Source organism: Corella eumyota, chromosome 6 (assembly GCF_963082875.1).
Source record: "Corella eumyota chromosome 6, kaCorEumy4.1, whole genome shotgun sequence".
In the NCBI taxonomy this organism is placed as follows: Eukaryota; Metazoa; Chordata; class Ascidiacea; order Phlebobranchia; family Corellidae; genus Corella; species Corella eumyota.
Window position 1 is genome coordinate 13,737,593 of NC_137495.1, and position 18,820 is coordinate 13,756,412.

The following is an 18,820-nucleotide window of genomic DNA, read 5'->3' on the forward strand; positions in this document are numbered from 1 at the left end:
TAATTAATTTTAATAATAAATTTAATTAACTTTTAAATCATTTTTGTTTTAAAGAAACATTTTGGAAAATCACGAACCCCGGGGAAAACTTACGAAAAAGAGTTTCCAGTACCAAGAAGAAGGCAGAATGAGCGTAAGTTTAAGCAATTATCCAAACAAATTTATTTTTATTGTATAAACTTATACTTTGGCATCTTTAATATGACATAGCACTGTATTTTAACTTGATATTATTAACATTAAAGGTTCCACTTCAAATGAAAATGTACAGCTGAGATCATCTGCTTCAAATCAGGTTTTAACTTTAAAGACGTTAATAAAATGTTATTCTATGAACCTTGAAGGACCAAGATTAATATTGTTTATGGTATTTATTAAATTATATTTTTTAGTTAAAGGGAAAATCTATAGAAATACAAACTTCAGTTTCACATGAGGTTAATCCAGAACCAAGAAGAAGACAAAATGAAGGTAAATTTACAAAATAATCATAACTTTTATTTAACATTATCGCGCATCTGTCATGTTTAAAAATAAATATTTGGGACCGTAAGTTAGTTTAATATTTTAAGATTTTGAGCAACAACACAAATTGATATTTACACGAAAATATAATTAATAAAAAAAAGCTTTATGTAATCTCTTCCAACAATAACGGAACCCTTTATATATTGTACTTAATATGTTAACTTTGTAAAAACTTTGCCCATCTAATAACATGGTTGTTAATTAATTTAGCATGCTTAATAAAAATGCACTAAATCATGTCTAAACAATCCCGTTCAATCGTCGAATATTTAGTCTCAGCGATTGCAAGTTTTTGCTCGCAAAACCGAGAAAAATGCTGCTTTTCATAAAGTAACATTGCACCTAACTCATTCGTTTGTAGCACAACTGGTCAGGAGGTTTTAATATTAGTTTGCACATAAATTCTGTGTTCTAGAAAGTTGACGATGGCTTGGCTTAAACACTAATACAGTTTCTTTAGCACTCCTGCATGATTTTTACTTAATTTGTTTGTACAATTGTCATCTAAAAAAACTTTCAACATTTTATAACCTCATTAGCATAGGCCTGGTACTTTGGACAAAGGTTGCATCTAAAATTAGCTTCCCAAATGGTGTCTTCAGGCATCACAAAGAGCTGGTTGTCTTGTAAATATATTTTATTTGCAATGGTACTTGCCAGTAACCATTTGTTATATCCAATTTCATTAAATATTTATCTTCCGATAATTTTTGATATATTTTCTCCGCTGTCACCATAGGTTCAGGATCAAACATTGTCACTTTATTTAATTTTCTTAAGTTTATACAAGTCGGATTCATTTCTTTCTTTTTGTATGATCACTACTAGCATCTCAAATGGCAATTTAGATCTCTAAATTAAACTCAAATCAGCTTTAATTTAAATCAAAACCCATTTAGTATTGAACAAGGTTTAGACTGGATCCGAAATCCAATTTATTTTTTGCTTCACACAGTTCATTGTACCCCGTTATCACACTTTGTTGCTTTTAACTCTGGTAACTGTTCCTCAACAACAGGCTATTATAGTTCATTTTGTTTCTATATTGTCCTATGGCAGTGAAATTAGCCACGACACTTTGCCAATCGTCTACTTTAAAAGCATCTTTTTGTTTAGATATTTTAAGGCAAATTTACGTAAAATAATTTTGTTTTATTCATTGATGTCTGGTTTATAATTACTACTACCAACTTTCCTAACTACCTAAAAACTTTGATTCAATAATTTATTAATGTAGGTAACAACACCAGAACCAATTCGCAAATTGTTGTTTTGTTTTGCAATCAAAGTATTTTTGTAGCGCATTCCTTATGGCCTCTCTTGTTCCTAACTTCCAGCTCTAAAACAGTGTGGGTCCACATCTTCTTTTAAGATGTGCATTGGCCCCCGCACCTATCTTTTATACAGCTGCTCAAACGATAAAACCCGGTAAACTCTTGCAGCACCTCCTGAAATGCGAGGTAATGTGTAAAATTTAACGATGCCATTTGTTTGACTTCTACAACAAAGTCGCTTTAGCATGGACTTTACCAAACCATTAAATCTCCCCAAAGGTTATGGCTTATGGAATGATAAGGATTCTGTTTCTTCATGCATTTCGAAAAAACTTGGGTTTCCATGTCACTTAATAACTCTTTAGGTATGTCAAGTCTACACTACGTATTTATTAAAGCTTCAGCAACTCTTTCTGTGGATTTTAATCAACAACTCTCCTGAGTACCATGTTGCGTAATCTTTAGGTGTCAAGATGTACTTGTGTTCCTTGTAACTAGATGGGTGTATCAGCCCTTTTAAGTCTATTGTTGCAAGTTTAAACAGAATTTCAAATAAAGAAACACTTGCTGCAACAAATTGTTTTTTACTCTAAGGTTTAAAACCCCTTTTCAAGTTTTTTGGTTTAAACTGCTCCGAACTCTTATTGGTTTTGGGTTTTGCTTGTCGCACTTTTTTCTGATCTCTATCTTCAGTTAAGTTGTTTTGCTTTAGGAGCACACTCTTCAAATGCTTATAATTTACAGCGCCTTGGGCCATAAAGAATAACAATGAAAGAACAAGAATAATACAGGTTAATATATATGGTTGCTAGTCAAACCATACTCCGGTTTATGCAACTTAGCAATTCATACTCGAAACAACAAGAATTTAAACAAAATTTTTTGCGGGAGTTTTTCACCTTGCAAACCGTCTCGCAGGCTGCTGTATCAACAAGCAATTCTACTGGAGTTATTTGTGAATATCTTGTGTCATTAAATATTATCTATGCCCATTTTTCAACAAATAAATATTGGATATATGCATTATTAAATGTGTTATATGTAGTGATATATTATTGTGTTGTTGACATCCTTTTTTATCAGTTGACTTATTTTTTAAAGTTATTGTTACACAGCAATTAACTTTTATGGTTGCCAGCTTACGCTATTTGTTACATAGTAATAGTGACATAATTACCTCCCTGCTATGCTGACAAAAAAATCAGCACTACTAAAAAAAGAGTGACGCATCTAGGAAAAAATCGGCTTTGTGTATTTATCATCGGTTTGTTTGTGTATGGTAGTGGTCCGAACACTTTCTTACCATACACCAGATCCTGGGTTCGATTCCCAGTGATCTCATGCCGTAGCGCTCTTAACCAAAAAAAAGTAAATGTAAATATTTATGATTGCTTTTATGACATTTTTTACCTGTTATATAATTCCATTATAGCAATATTAGTTAGGTTTTACAATTTATTATTTAAAAAAATATTAAAAAAATATATTTTTGCATTAATATATGTGCTGTTAACAATAAATATTTTATTAAATATAAAAAACAAATAATAATTTGAGACTTTATTATTTTAGATAATTCTTTATGTGAACAACTTTCCACAAAATGTTTTGAGCAAGCTAGAAGTTTTGCCAATGAATTTTGCTCTCCTGTCCAGTTAGTCAAACAATTAGAATTTGTTGAGTTAGAACTTGCTCAATATTCTTCCACTGATATTAAAGATTTAGATTCAGTTGATCACTTTCATACCAGAAAAGAACAATTTGAAAGAATGTCCGAGTTAACTGAACCTGACTATCACCCTGGCACAAAGATTAAAGTGAATGAAGTATTTGAATTAGCAAAAAGAAATGCTGAAGCAGCAGCTGAACAAAAATTCAATAAAACGACAAAAAATGAAGCTAAACGACTTGAATTAGACAAGAAAAAAAGAGATTTTATTAAAATACATTCTAAAGTCGTGGCACTTGTTGGGCACGCAGGGACTGGTAAATCAACTTTTATTAAAATTCTGATTCAGGAAATTTTTTCTGAAAATAGCGACTTTCTTCAGAATATAAAATTTATATTCAGCATTATTTTGCGATCAGTTGATTTTCATTTTCGTAGGGAAATGTCGATTTTCAGGTTTCTTGTTGCAAATTCATCTATAGATTGGAATCAACCAGAGTCTACTGATGTAGAATCATTAAATTGCATTATAAACAGTTCTGACACTATCCTCATCTTTGATGGACTGGATGAGGCTGATAGTACTACCTTAGGGAAAGCACCCAAAATCTTGGTATCTACAAATGGCTCTGCTGAAGATTTTCTAAAAAACATTTTTACTGGAAAGTTATTTCCCAATGCTTATAAGTTTATCACTTCTCGACCAAGGCAAATGTATGAGTGGCATCCTTCTTGCAGACCTATCTTAGTGTTAAAACTACTTGGTTTCAATAAGGAAGCACAAGAAAACATTTGCGTGCAAATATGTGGGGAAAATTCACCTAAAGTCTTAACCTTCTTACAAGATCATCCAGATATTGATGCTTACAATTATGTTCCTGTCAACTGTATCCTATCCATGCACTGCATCAATCAAGCAATTTTGTCTGGTTCAGAGGTTAATCTAAAAACTATGACAAATGTTATGCTTGCTTCTTTATTGCATTATATGAGGTCAGATCATTTTCCTGACAACACAGACATTCTTGAGAACGAATTTAAATGTCTTGCTTATCTTGCCTGGAATGGGTTTGAGCAGAAAAAAATTATTTTTGATCAAAAAGACATTAAAAAGGCTGGAATTACTGAAAAAATGCTTAAAACTTTTCTTGATACTTTTGTTTATGATTCTTCAAACATGAAAGTCAAGATATTAGAAGGAGACAAACGAAGCAACTTCAGTCATCTTACCTGGCAAGAACTGTTTGCTGCCATGTATTTATTCTTATGGGCAAGTCTGATTGATTTTCAAGAATGTGTTCCACAGTTTTCCACTAGTCGATGGGAAGTAGTCACAAAATTTCTGTTTGGATTTTACAGTTCCAAGGATTTGTCTGAATTTCAATCTGGTTCTTCAACAGTTTATGATAAGAAACAAGCTGTTCTAGAAACATATGCTAAAGATTTGTGTAAAAATGTTGATTCTTCATCAACTATTATTGAACTTAGCAGTTATTTGTATGAATCCAACGATGATGACCTCAACCAGTCTGTTCTAAGTCTTCTACCTGATTATTTAGACCTTAAGTTTAAGAAAACATTGTTGCCGAGTGACTACATTCATCTTGGCTACTTGTTTGAACAATTGTCCAAACCTCTTTCTTTAAGGATGGAGTTAGGAATAGGAGTAGGGATGGACTTTAGTGAATGGACTTCTCAACTGCTTAGTATCTTTAAAGGTTTAAAAGTGAAGGTAAGCAAAAACATTATTGTTATTTTAAATATGATTTCCAGGTTTAATTTAAACAGGAAATTTATTTACTAAAGTAGATAAAAACACCAAAATTTATAGATTTGTATTCAATATTATTTTAATAATTCTGTAGTTATAATAAAACTTTTTGTTTGAATTAGTAATTTGCAATTTTGTAAAAAGTAAAATTATAACAATGCTTATATTGTTTAACAATGGTCCATTGTTGAGATACAAACCCCCATTTTGTACTTTCCCCAAATTACATTATTCATTAAATAAAGTTTTAATTAATTTTTGAAAGCAAAACTCAACATTTTTTACCTGAATACAAAATAAATTTAGAATATTAAATAAAAAATAATGTAAAAACTCAAACTTTTAGTATTTAGTATGCCTACTTAAAGAGGGCAGCTTATATTACTATAAAGGTAGGTTACAAAACTACTGGGGGTAAATTAACAAGAGGGGGTAAATGTATAAAATTACATCCTCACTAGGGGGCATGCTTTGTAAAATATATTTATTATCCTGAACTCTGTTATAATTGTTAAGGTATCTTATGTTATTGTTTTTTAAAATCTACAAAAATGTATTTAAATTCTTTTGTATTGATTAACACAGTTGATAGCAACAAATATTACAAGTTTGCATAACAAGTCTTATTATTCACAATTATAACAAAGAAATCAAAAATCGATGTTAACTTTAAATTTGTTTCACATAAAAAAAATTGGGTTAAAATACTATTTACCCCCATATTATTACTGGGGATTTTATTATTATCCCTAAATATTTTTGTACTCACTGGGTTAGTTGCAAAGTATTGTTATTTAAATATCTGGGCTTAAATTACTTAGGTTATCAAAACTAAATTTTAAATTTATTTAAACTAGCTTTAAAGAAGAATTAAAATGTTGGTAATTATTATTTTAGTTCAAAATGCTCATAATTACTATTTTATAAAAAATACATTTTTTAAAACTTTTTCTTAGGTAATTAAATTAAAGTAATCTTTAAATTAAGTAAAATATAAATTTTGTTTTAGATAAAGTTGAACTTATCATATAACGAAATCGGTGATAAAGCTGCAACATTACTGGGTGAGGTTATTGACAAGTTTGAGAAACTTAATATTAGACATTGTCGCATCACAAAAGTTGGTGGATTGGCCATTGCTAGAGCTTGTTCAAAACTAACGAATACTGTAAGTATATTACTTTATTGCTTGGTATTTAAAGATTAATTATTTAAACAAGCACTAGATTTAAATAACATTTATATTAAAATTACTTTATGTAACAACAAAACTTTTTTATTTAGTTTATAGAAATATAAACACAATTTTATTTTCAATTTTATAACAAGAAGTAAAAACGGTCACAATGCCCAATACATTTAACAATGGTCTATTGTTAAGTTACAATTTATTGTATTATATTTAAATAAAATATTTTTTGTATTTCCTCAGGATCAAATTATTTAAAAATTGAAAGTTTTAAAGAAATATTTAAAACAAAATTACCTCGTTAACTTTTGGAGAATTTTAAACTTAAAGTAAACAAAAATAATTAAATTTAACAATTAATACATTATTTTAATGACATTAAACAAATTCAGTTTTAAACATTTAAATATTTTGGCTCATTTATTAAAAAAACGATTATAAATTAGCAGTAAAATTTTATTAAAACAATATGTGTGATAATAAGTAAATTTTAATTAAAGTTTAAATATTCTAAATAAATAACAAGTTAGTAAAAATTAAATGTTGGTCATTTTGTGTTACTTCAAAATTTTAGTTATTATTATTATTTTTATAAAGTATTTTGTTAAACAGTTTTTATCTCAGTTATTTTAATTCAAGTAACCTTTAATTAAAGTAAACTATAAATTTTGTTTTAGATAAAGTTGAACTTGTCAAGGAACAAAATCGGTGATGCAACTGCAACATTACTGGGTGAGGTTATTGACAAGTTTGAGAAACTTAATATTAGACATTGTCGCATCACAGAAGTTGGTGGATTGGCCATTGCTAAAGGTTGTTCAAAACTAACGAATACTGTGAGTATATTACTTTATTGCTTGGTATTTAAAGATTAATTATTTAAACAAGCACTAGATTTAAATAACATTTATATTAAAATTACTTTATGTAACAACAAAACTTTTTTATTTAGTTTATAGAAATATAAACACAATTTTATTTTTTAATTTTATAACAAGAAGTAAAAACGGTCACAATGCCCATTAACTTTAACAATGGGTCATTGTTAAGTTACAACTTATTGTATTATATTTAAATAAAATTATTATTTGTATTTCCTAAGAATCAAATTATTTCGTAATTAAAAGTTTTAAAGAAATATCTAAAACAAAATTTTACTTTATTAACTTTTGAAGAATTTTAAACTTAAAAAAAAACAAAAATAATTAAATTTAACAATTAATACATTTTTTTAGTGACATTAAACAAATTCAATTTTAAACATTTAAATATTTTGGCTCATTTATTAAAAAACGATTTATAAATTAACAGTTAAATTTTATTAAAACAATAAGTGTGGAGTTATTAAAGTCGAGTTAACTTAATCCCCGGTTAACTTTTTATTTTTTTTGTGTTATTGAAGTTGAGTTAAACTTGGATTAACTAATCTTAGTTTAACTTGAGATTTTTTTTAAAAACTCGTCTAAACCAGTTTGAAATCGCTATAGCGAATCAAAACAGCGAACAACAAATTTTTGTTGATTTTCGCTGTAACCAAGGACGTTTTGTTCACTTTTTTGCACAAGATTTAAGTTTTTGTAAATAATAAAACTAAACGTGATTTTGAAGGGTTTTAGTAATAATTTAACATTTAAATTTCTTTATTAAGTTAGACTTAGTTAAGATTAGTTACTGTTAGTAAACAAAAAACAGGCCTTTAGCCTATTTAGGCTTAAGACTACTGTTACAAGGAAAGTTTGATCGTCTCGTAATTTAGCCTAACGTTTAGGTGGCGATATAATAAAGGTCCTAATTGTATTAAACCCTCACCCTTAACTGTTTATTAGGATGAGACGATCTCCCTAATTTAGTAAAACCTAGGATACCCCGCTTAAACGGTTCACCTTAAAAACCAATTTGGCCAACTCTGTTATTTATATTAACATGTACGGTAGGTATGTAAGCTTACTTTTAATAATCAATAAAAACTACTAAAACAATACTTGCAATAAAAATATAAGAGTAATAAAACAGTATAAAAACAATACGACTACACCTAACCGCACCCAAGTCAGAACTAACCTTTTGGTAGGCGCTACATACAACATTCGGCGCTACATACACGTTTAGGGCAAGAAATCCCGATAAGGTTAATTAATTAGATATACTAGGGCATATACAGACTATCAGGTGTCAGGAGCCACTGACGCATGACAAAACATATATGTTACACTACTATTATAAAAAAAAATATGTACGCTATAGAAACTTTTTTGGCAAATTGTTCTTGAATATTTTCAATAGGAATAACTGATTGTAAAGTAATTTTTTATTAAAATAGATACTTTGAAAATCGTTGAAATAAAAAATACAAATTACGAAATTCCAAAAAAACAATTAAAAGATATCACAAATCCCCTGGAAAAATATACAGAAAGAGAAATAGTCCAGTGTTACAGATTTAATAAAAATAGCATTTTACAGCTTTATAACATTATTAAAAAAGATTTAAGTTTAAAAATCAGAAGCCATGGTGTTCCAGCATTGTTGCAGCTTTTGGTAACCCTTAGGTTTTATGCAACAGGAAATTTGCAACGCAGTGATGGAGACTTAGTTGGGGTACATAGATGCACAGTGTGCCTTATCGTACATCGGATTTCTAAGTGTATAGCTTCACGCAAACACTTATTTGTAACATTTCCTCGTGGATTGGCTCTGCAAACATGCATGGAGGATTTCGGGCAAGTTTCAGGGTTTCCCAACGTAGTTGGAGCAATAGATGGCACACATATCCTTATTGTTTCACCTGGTGGTGATTCTCCTGAGGTGTTCAAAAACAGAAAAGGATTTTTTTCGTTAATGTTCAGGCCATCTGTGATGCTCACCGAGTATTTACCAACATTGTTGTGCGTTGGCCAGGATCAACTTATGACTCCCAAATTTTTGAAAATTTAAGAATTCGTGACCATTTTGAAGATTGATTTGTGTCTGGTCTGTTGTTAGGTGACAATGGTTACCCTTGTAAAAAATATTTAATGACTCCTTTACTTCATCCCTTAACATTACCACAAAAAAGTACAATAAAGCTCACATAAAAACAAGATCAAGAATTGAACAGTCTTTTGGCATTTTAAAACAAAGGTTTCGGGCCCTTACAATTCCACTTCGGACACGTCCGGACAATTCAATAATTATATTAGTTGCAATTATGTGTCTTTATAATTTTGCACTAAAAACAAGGCAAGAGAAACTGGCACCTTATGACGCTGAAATCTCAGTAATTGAAACAAATGGAGAAGCTGGTCATTTATTGGCTGGGTGAGCTGTGCGAGACCAAATAATAAATAACTATTTTCAGTAATATTTAAATTTAAGAAGAAATTTTTGCGTTAATGTAGTTAGACTGCATAAAAATTTTTGTTCATGTGTTTTATGTAATCTTTTTGTAGCTAGGAATAAAATGGATAAAAAAAATTAGAACTCTTAACTACGATCAAAGCGAAGGAGAACTGTTGGAATTGGTTAAATCTTATCCAGTTATAACTTCAAAATTAACAAATTCTTCTACCACAACTGCAAAAAAAATGTTTGGTGTGATTTAACAAAAAAATTAATTTAATCAATAAATGATGCAATAGAACACCAGAAAATTTACAAAAATTATACAAAAATATTAAAAAGAGGCCAAATCAGCAAATACAGAACAAAAAAAATAAGAAAAACAGGAGGTGGCCCACCACCTAATTCCATTAGCTCTTTTACACAGAAAGTCATTTGTGAGTAACAATTATATTTTTATGATAAACTAAATAATACACAACGATAAATTTACTGCAAACCTGCAAAACTTGCCTTGCTGATTCTTGATATTACTGGTAGCACCCCAGTCATGATCAAATTGTTACTAAATGTTCTTCAAATGGAAAAATTTTTATAGCCGGTAAAGAATAACCAGGTTAAATTTTATGTTGTGAAAATTATTACCAATAAAGAGTTCTAGTTTTAAAAAAAGAAGTTACAAATATTTAATTTTAAATTATGTTGTAAAAAAGTAATACCAATCTGTTCATAGATGTTGTAGTACAAGATTCACCTAAGGAAAAACAAAAAAAATAGTGTCAATCAAGTACTAAGTAAGTCAATGCAAAAATATGAATATAGTTGTCACCTTTAGGTTTATTAATTTTTGTAATGAAGTTATTTAAATAATTTTAAAGAAAAAAAGGTCTTTAAAAAGAAAAAGTGATTCTGGTGACGTAAGCGAGGCAAAAATGTTACTACTTAGGCAGGAAATAGAAAATAAAAAAGAAATTCATATACTAACCAAAAAGTTATTAATAAAAAACCAAGAAGAACACGATTTAAAAATGAAAGAACTTGAAATAAAAATAGAGCAAACAAAAAATTTAAAAAATTACCGAGCAGCATGTTTAAACAACTTTTATGAAATTTAATAGTTTGCATATTTATTTGTTGTATTATTTATGTTTTTATATTTTGTTACTCAAAAAAATAGTTATCTATAAAATTTAAATAAAAGGGTTTACTTTCCACTTTGCATGAATATAATACCAAAGCTTTTCTAGATTGAAAATATGATACCCTGTCCAAAATAGGTATTTACTGAGAGCAAAATGCTTAAAACCATCATCGCACATTTCCTTGTTTAGCCAAGCCAGGGTGGACGGTTTTAACTTCAACGACATAAAAGTATTCTCCAAACTTCGTGACCTGCCCATTGTTAGGGATTGATAAGATGTTTATTATTTCTAATTTCAATAACTACAATAAAGGTTAAATATATTGCCCTTGTGACAACTCAATAAAATACTACTTAATTAGTTAATTATAAATCTTTTAACCAAATTTATTTGGCAGAGCCCATTTAAAACTTAGGTTGTTATTGACTATACACATTTTATATGCATTTAATAGGAGACAAAAATAGGTAAAATACCTTACAATGATATGCCCGGTACATCACTGACGATTTACGGACTGACAAACTGACTAAAGCCATTACAACCAGTACTAACTTACTAATTATACAACTTTGCTTTACTGTTGTATTGTTTTCCATAAGCTACCTATGAATTACCTGTTGACTCTGTCCAAACGATCACAACAACTTTTAGGCCAATCTAGTTTTACTGTTAGACTATTGCCGTAATTTTCTAAACTACGAACTCAAAATGAAACATTGCTGTTCTAGCAAAGAATGCACCACACATGTTAACAAGTTACTAAACCAATTGACCTAAAAACGAATAAACCATGAAACAACAGAAAATAAATTGTTTGATAAAGTAGCTAATTGATTTTAAGTTAATCCGAGTTTAAACTACCTCAATCGGCGGGTTAACTTTTTAGCGATTTAACTTGACTTTAATCACTCCACCCTAAGTGTGATAATAAGTAAATTTTAATTAAAGTTTAAATATTCTAAATAAATAACAAGTTATTAAAAATTAAATATTGTTCATTTTTGTGTTACTTCAAAATTTTATTATTATTATTTTTATAAAGTATTTTGTTAAACAGTTTTTATTCTAGTTATTTTAATTCAAGTAATCTTCAAATTAAGTAAAATATAAATTTTGTTTTAGATAAAGTTGAACTTATCATTTAACAAAATTAGTGATAAAGCTGTAGCATTACTGGGTGAGGTTATTGACAAGTTTGAGGAACTTTATATTAGAAATTGTAACATCACAGAAGTTGGTGGATTGGCCATTGCTAGAGGTTGTTCAAAACTAACAAATACTGTGAGTATATTAATTTATTGATTGGTATTTTTAAATTTATTTATTTAAACAAACACTAGATTTAAATAACATTTAATATTAAAATTGCTTTATGTAATAACAAAACTTTTTTATTTAGTTTATAGAAATATAAACACAAATTTATTTTCAATTTTATAACAAGAAGTAGAAAAGTCACAATGCCCATTAACTTTAACAATGGGTCATTGTTAAGTTACAGTCTATTGTATTAAATTTAAATAAAATTATTTTTTGTATTTCCTCAGGATTGAAATATTTAAAAATTAAAAGTTTTAAAGAAATATTTAAAACAAAATTTTACTTTATTAATTTTGAGAGCAATTTAAATTTAAAATAAACACAAAAATAATTAAATTTAACAATTAATACATTATTTTTAGTGACATTAAACAAATTCAGTTTTAAACATTTAAATATTTTGGCTCATTTATTAAAAAACGATTTATAAATTAACAGTAAAATTTTATTAAAACAATAAGTGTGATAATAAGTAAATTTTAATTAAAGTTTAAATATTCTTTTTAATTAAAGTTTAAATATTAAATGTTGGTCATTTTGTGTTACTTCAAAATTTTAGTTATTATTATTTTTATAAAGTGTTTTTTTAAACTGTTTTTTATCCCAGTTATTTTAATTCAAGTAACCTTTAAATTAAGTGAAATATAAATTTTGTTTTAGATAAGGTTAAACTTATCAGAGAACGAAATTGGTGATGAAGCTGTAACATTACTGGGTGAGGTTATTGACAAGTTTGAGGAACTTAATATTAGTTATTGTAACATCACAGAAGTTGGTGGATTGGCCATTGCTAGAGGTTGTTCAAAACTAACAAATTCTGTGAGTATATTACTTTATTGCTTGGTATTTTTGAAGTTATTTATTTAAACAAGCACTAGATTTAAATAACATTTAATATTAAAATTACTTTATGTAATAACAAAACTTTTTTATTTAGTTTATAGAAATATAAACACAAATTTATTTTTAATTTTATAACAAGAAGTAAGAAAGATCACAATGTCCATTAACTTTAACAATGGTCCATTGTTAAGTTACAATTTGTTGTATTATATTTAAATAAAATTATTTTTTGTATTTTCTAAGAATCAAATTATTTCGTAATTAAAAGTTTTAAAGAAATATCTAAAACAAAATTTTACAAAAATAATTAAATTTAACAGTTAATACATTTTTTTTAGTGACATTAAACAAATTCAGTTTTAAACATTTAAATATTTTGGCTGATTTATTAAAAAACGATTTATAAATTAACAGTAAAATTTTATTAAAACAATAAGGGTGGAGTTATTAAAGTCGAGTTAACTTAATCCTCAGTTAACTTTTTTTTTTTAGTTGTTATTAAAGTCGAGTTAAACTTGGATTAACTAATCCTAGTTTAACTTACGATTTTTGTCTAAAAACTGGTTTAAACCGGTTTGAAATCACTATAGCGAATCAAAACAGCGAACGACAATTTTTTGTTGATTTTTGCTGTAACCAAGGACATTTTGTTCACTTTTTTGCACGAGATTTAAGTTTTGTAAATAATAAGGCTAAACGTGATTTTGAAGGGTTTTAATAATAATTTAACATTTAAATTTCTTTATTAAGTTAAACTTAGTTAAGATTAGTTACTGTTAGTAAACAAAAAACAGACCCTTAGCCTATTCAAGCTTTAGATTACTACTATAAAAAAATGAACGCTATACAAACTTTTTACACAAATTGTTCTTAAATATTGTCAATAGGCGATTGTTAAGTAATTTTTTCGATTGTTAAGTAATTTTTTATTAAAATGGATACTTTGGAAATCATTGAAATAACAAATACAAATTACGAAATTCCCCAAAAACGATTAAAAAATATCACAAATCCCCTGAAAAAATATACAGAAAGAGAAATAGTCCAGCGTTACAGATTTATTAAAAATAGCATTTTACAGCTTTATAACATTATTGAAAAAGATTTGGGTTCAAAAATTAGAAGCCATGGTGTTCCAGCATTGTTGCAGCTTTTGGTAACCCTAAGGTTTTATGCAACAGGAAATTTGCAATGCAGTGTGGGGGACTTAGTTGGGGTACATAAATGTACGGTGTGCCTTATCGTACATCGGATTTCTAAGTGTATAGCTTGCGCAAACACTTATTTGTAACTTTTCCTCGTGGATTGGCTCTGCAAACATGCATGGATGATTTTGGGCAAGTTTCAGGGTTTCCCAACGTAGTTGGAGCAATAGATGGCACACATATTTCTATTGTTTCGCCTGGTGGTGATTCTCCTAAGGTGTTCAGAAACAGAAAAGGTTTAGGGTTTCAGTTAATGTTCGTTCAGGCCATCTGTGATGCTCACCGAGTATTTACCAACATTGTTGTGCGTTGGCCAGGATCGACTCATGACTCCCGAATTTTTAAAAATTTAAGAATTTGTGACCATTTTGAAGATTGATTTGTGTCTGGTCTGTTGTTAGGTGACAATGGTTACCCCTGTAAAAAATATTTGATTACTCTATTACTTCATCCCTTAACATTACCTCAAAAAAATGCAATAAAGCTCACATAAAAACAAGATCAAGAATTGAACAGTCTTTTGGCATTTTAAAACAAAGGTTTCGGGCCCTTACAATTCCACTTCGGACACGTCTGGACAATTTAATAATTAAAATAGTTGCAATTATGTGTCTTCATAATTTTGCACTAAAAACAAGGCAAAAAGAACTGGCACCTTATGATGCTGAAATTTTAGTAATTGAAACAAATGGAGAAGCTGGTCATTCATTGGCTGGTTGAGCTGTGCGAGACCAAATAATAAATAACTATTTTCAGTAATATTTAAATTTAAGAAGAAAGTTTAATGTTAATATAGTTAGACTGCATAAAAATGTTTGTTTATGTGTTTTATGTAATCTTTTTGTAGCTAGGAATAAAATGGATAATAAAATTAGAACTCTTAACTACGATCAAAGCGAAAGGAGAAGTACTGTTGGAATTGGTAAAATCTTATTCAGTTATAACTTCAAAATTAACAAATTCTTCTACCACAACTGCAAAAAAAAAGCTTGGGTTGATTTAACAAAAACATTTAATTTAATCAATATATGATGCAATAGAACACCAGAAAATTTACAAAATTTATACAAAAATATTTAAAAAAAAGCCAAATTAGCTAATACAGAACAAAAAAAATAAGAAAAACAGGAGGTGGCCACCACCTAATCCCATTAGCCCTTTTACACAGAAAGTCATTTGTGAGTAACAGTTATATTTTTATGATAAACCAAATAACACACAACGATAAATTTACTACAAACCTGCAAAACTTTGTTTTAAATAATAGCTCTAATTGCCAATGAAATCAATTCACTGCATAACAGTTTTAATGATGATGCCTTGCCGATTCTTGATTTTACTGGTAGCACCCCAGTCATGATCAAATTGTTACTAAATGTTCTTTAAATGGAGAAATTTTTATAGAATGTAAAGAATAACCAGGTTAAATTTCATGTTGTGAATATTATTACCAATAAAGAGATCTAATTTTGAAAAAGGAGTCTTTAAAAAGAAAAATCGATTCTGGTGAGGTAAGGGAGGCAAAAATGTTACTACTTGGGCAGGAAATAGAAAATAAAAAAGAAATTCATATACTAACCAAAAAGTTACTAATAAAGAACCAAAAAATAAATATAAAAGAACACGATTTAAAAATGAAAGAACTTGAAATAAAAATAGAGCAAACAACAAATTAAAAAAATTACCGAGCAGCATGTTTAAACAACTTTTATGAAATTTAATAGTTTACATATTTAATTATTGTATTATTTATGTTTTTAAACTTTGTTACTCAAAAAAAATAGTTATCTATAAAATTTAAATAAAGGGGTTTACTTACCACTTCGCATGAATATAATACCAAAGCTTTTCTAGATTGAAAATATGATACTCTGTCCAAAATAGGTATTTACCGAAGCAAAATGCTTAAAACCATCATTCGCATTTCCTTGTTTAGCCAAGCCAGGGTGGACGGTTTTTAACTTCAACGACATAAAAGTATTTTCTAAACTTTGTGACCTGCCCATTGTTAGGGATTGACTGGATGTTTGTTATTTCTAATTTCAATAACTACAATAAAGGTTAAATATATTGTCCTTGAGACAACTTAATAAAATACTGCTTAAATAGTTAATTATAAATTTTTTAAGTAAATTTATTTGGCAGAGCCCATATAAAACTTAGGTTGTAACTGACTATACACATTATATATGCATTTAACAGGAGACAAAAATAGGTAAAATACCTTACAATGATATGTCCGGTACATCACTGACGATTTACGGACTGACTAAAGCCATTACAACCAGTACTAACTTACTAATTATACAACTTTGCTTTGCTGTTGTATTGTTTTCCATAAGCTACCTATGAATTACTATTGACTTTGTCTAAACGATCACAACAACTTTTAGGCCAATCTAGTTTTACTATTGGACTATTGCCGTAATTTTTTTTTTTGATGAAGTAGCTAATTAATTTTAAGTTAATCTGAGTTTAAACTACCTTAATTCGCAAGTTAATTTTTAGCGATTTAACTCAAGTTTAATTCGCGATTACTGTTAACTCGACTTTAATTACTCCACCCTAAGTGTGATAATAAGTAAATTTTAATTAAAGTTTAAATATTTCAGATAAATAATAAGTTATTAAAAATTAAAATTGTTCATTTCTGTGTTTATTTTATAAAGTGTTTTGTTAAACTATTTTTTATCCTAGTTATTTTAATTAAAGTAACTTTTAATTAAGTAAAATATAAATTTTGTTTAAGATAAAGTTGAACTTATCAAGGAACGAAATCGGTGATGAAGCTGCAACATTACTGGGTGAGGTTATTGACAAGTTTGAGGAACTTGATATTGGTGAGTGTAACATCACAGAAGTTGGTGGATTGACCATTGCTAGAGGTTGTTCAAAACTAACGAATACTGTGAGTATATTACTTTATTGCTTGATATTTAAAGATTAATTATTTAAACAAGCACTAGATTTAAATAACATTTATTATTAAAATTACTTTATGTAACAACAAAACTTTTTTATTTAGTTTATAAAAATATAAACACAAATTTATTTTCAATTTTATAACAAGAAGTAAAAAAGGTCACAATGCCCATTAATTTTAACAATGGGTCATTGTTATGTTACAATTTATTGTATTATATTTAAATAAAATTATTTTTTGTATTTCCTTAGGATCAAATTATTTAAAAATTAAAAGTTTTAAAGAAATATCTAAAACAAAATTTTACTTTATTAACTTTTGGAGAATTTTAAACTTAAAATAAACAAAAATAATTAAATTTAACAATTAATACATTATTTTTTTAGTGACATTAAACAAATTCAATTTTAAACATTTAAATATTTTGGCTTATTGATTAAAAAACGTTTTATAAATTAACAGTAAAATTTTATTAAAACAATAAGGGTGATAATAAGTAAATTTTAATTAAAGTTTAAATATTTTAAATATATAACAAGTTAGCAAAAATTAAATGTTGTTAATTTTTGTTTTACTTCAAAATTTTAGTTATTATTATTTTTATAAAATATTTTGTTAAACAGTTTTTATCCTAGTTATTTTAATTAAAGTAATCTTCAAATTAAGTAAAATATAAATTTTGTTTTAGATAAAGTTGAACTTATCATATAACGAAATCGGTGATAAAGCTGCAACATTACTGGGTGAGGTTATTGACAAGTTTGAGAAACTTAATATTAGACATTGTCGCATCACAAAAGTTGGTGGATTGGCCATTGCTAGAGCTTGTTCAAAACTAACGAATACTGTAAGTATATTACTTTATTGCTTGGTATTTAAAGATTAATTATTTAAACAAGCACTAGATTTAAATAACATTTATATTAAAATTACTTTATGTAACAACAAAACTTTTTTATTTAGTTTATAGAAATATAAACACAATTTTATTTTCAATTTTATAACAAGAAGTAAAAACGGTCACAATGCCCAATACATTTAACAATGGTCTATTGTTAAGTTACAATTTATTGTATTATATTTAAATAAAATATTTTTTGTATTTCCTCAGGATCAAATTATTTAAAAATTGAAAGTTTTAAAGAAATATTTAAAACAAAATTACCTCGTTAACTTTTGGAGAATTTTAAACTTAAAGTAAACAAAAATAATTAAATTTAACAATTAATACATTATTTTAATGACATTAAACAAATTCAGTTTTAAACATTTAAATATTTTGGCTCATTTATTAAAAAAACGATTATAAATTAGCAGTAAAATTTTATTAAAACAATATGTGTGATAATAAGTAAATTTTAATTAAAGTTTAAATATTCTAAATAAATAACAAGTTAGTAAAAATTAAATGTTGGTCATTTTGTGTTACTTCAAAATTTTAGTTATTATTATTATTTTTATAAAGTATTTTGTTAAACAGTTTTTATCTCAGTTATTTTAATTCAAGTAACCTTTAATTAAAGTAAACTATAAATTTTGTTTTAGATAAAGTTGAACTTGTCAAGGAACAAAATCGGTGATGCAACTGCAACATTACTGGGTGAGGTTATTGACAAGTTTGAGAAACTTAATATT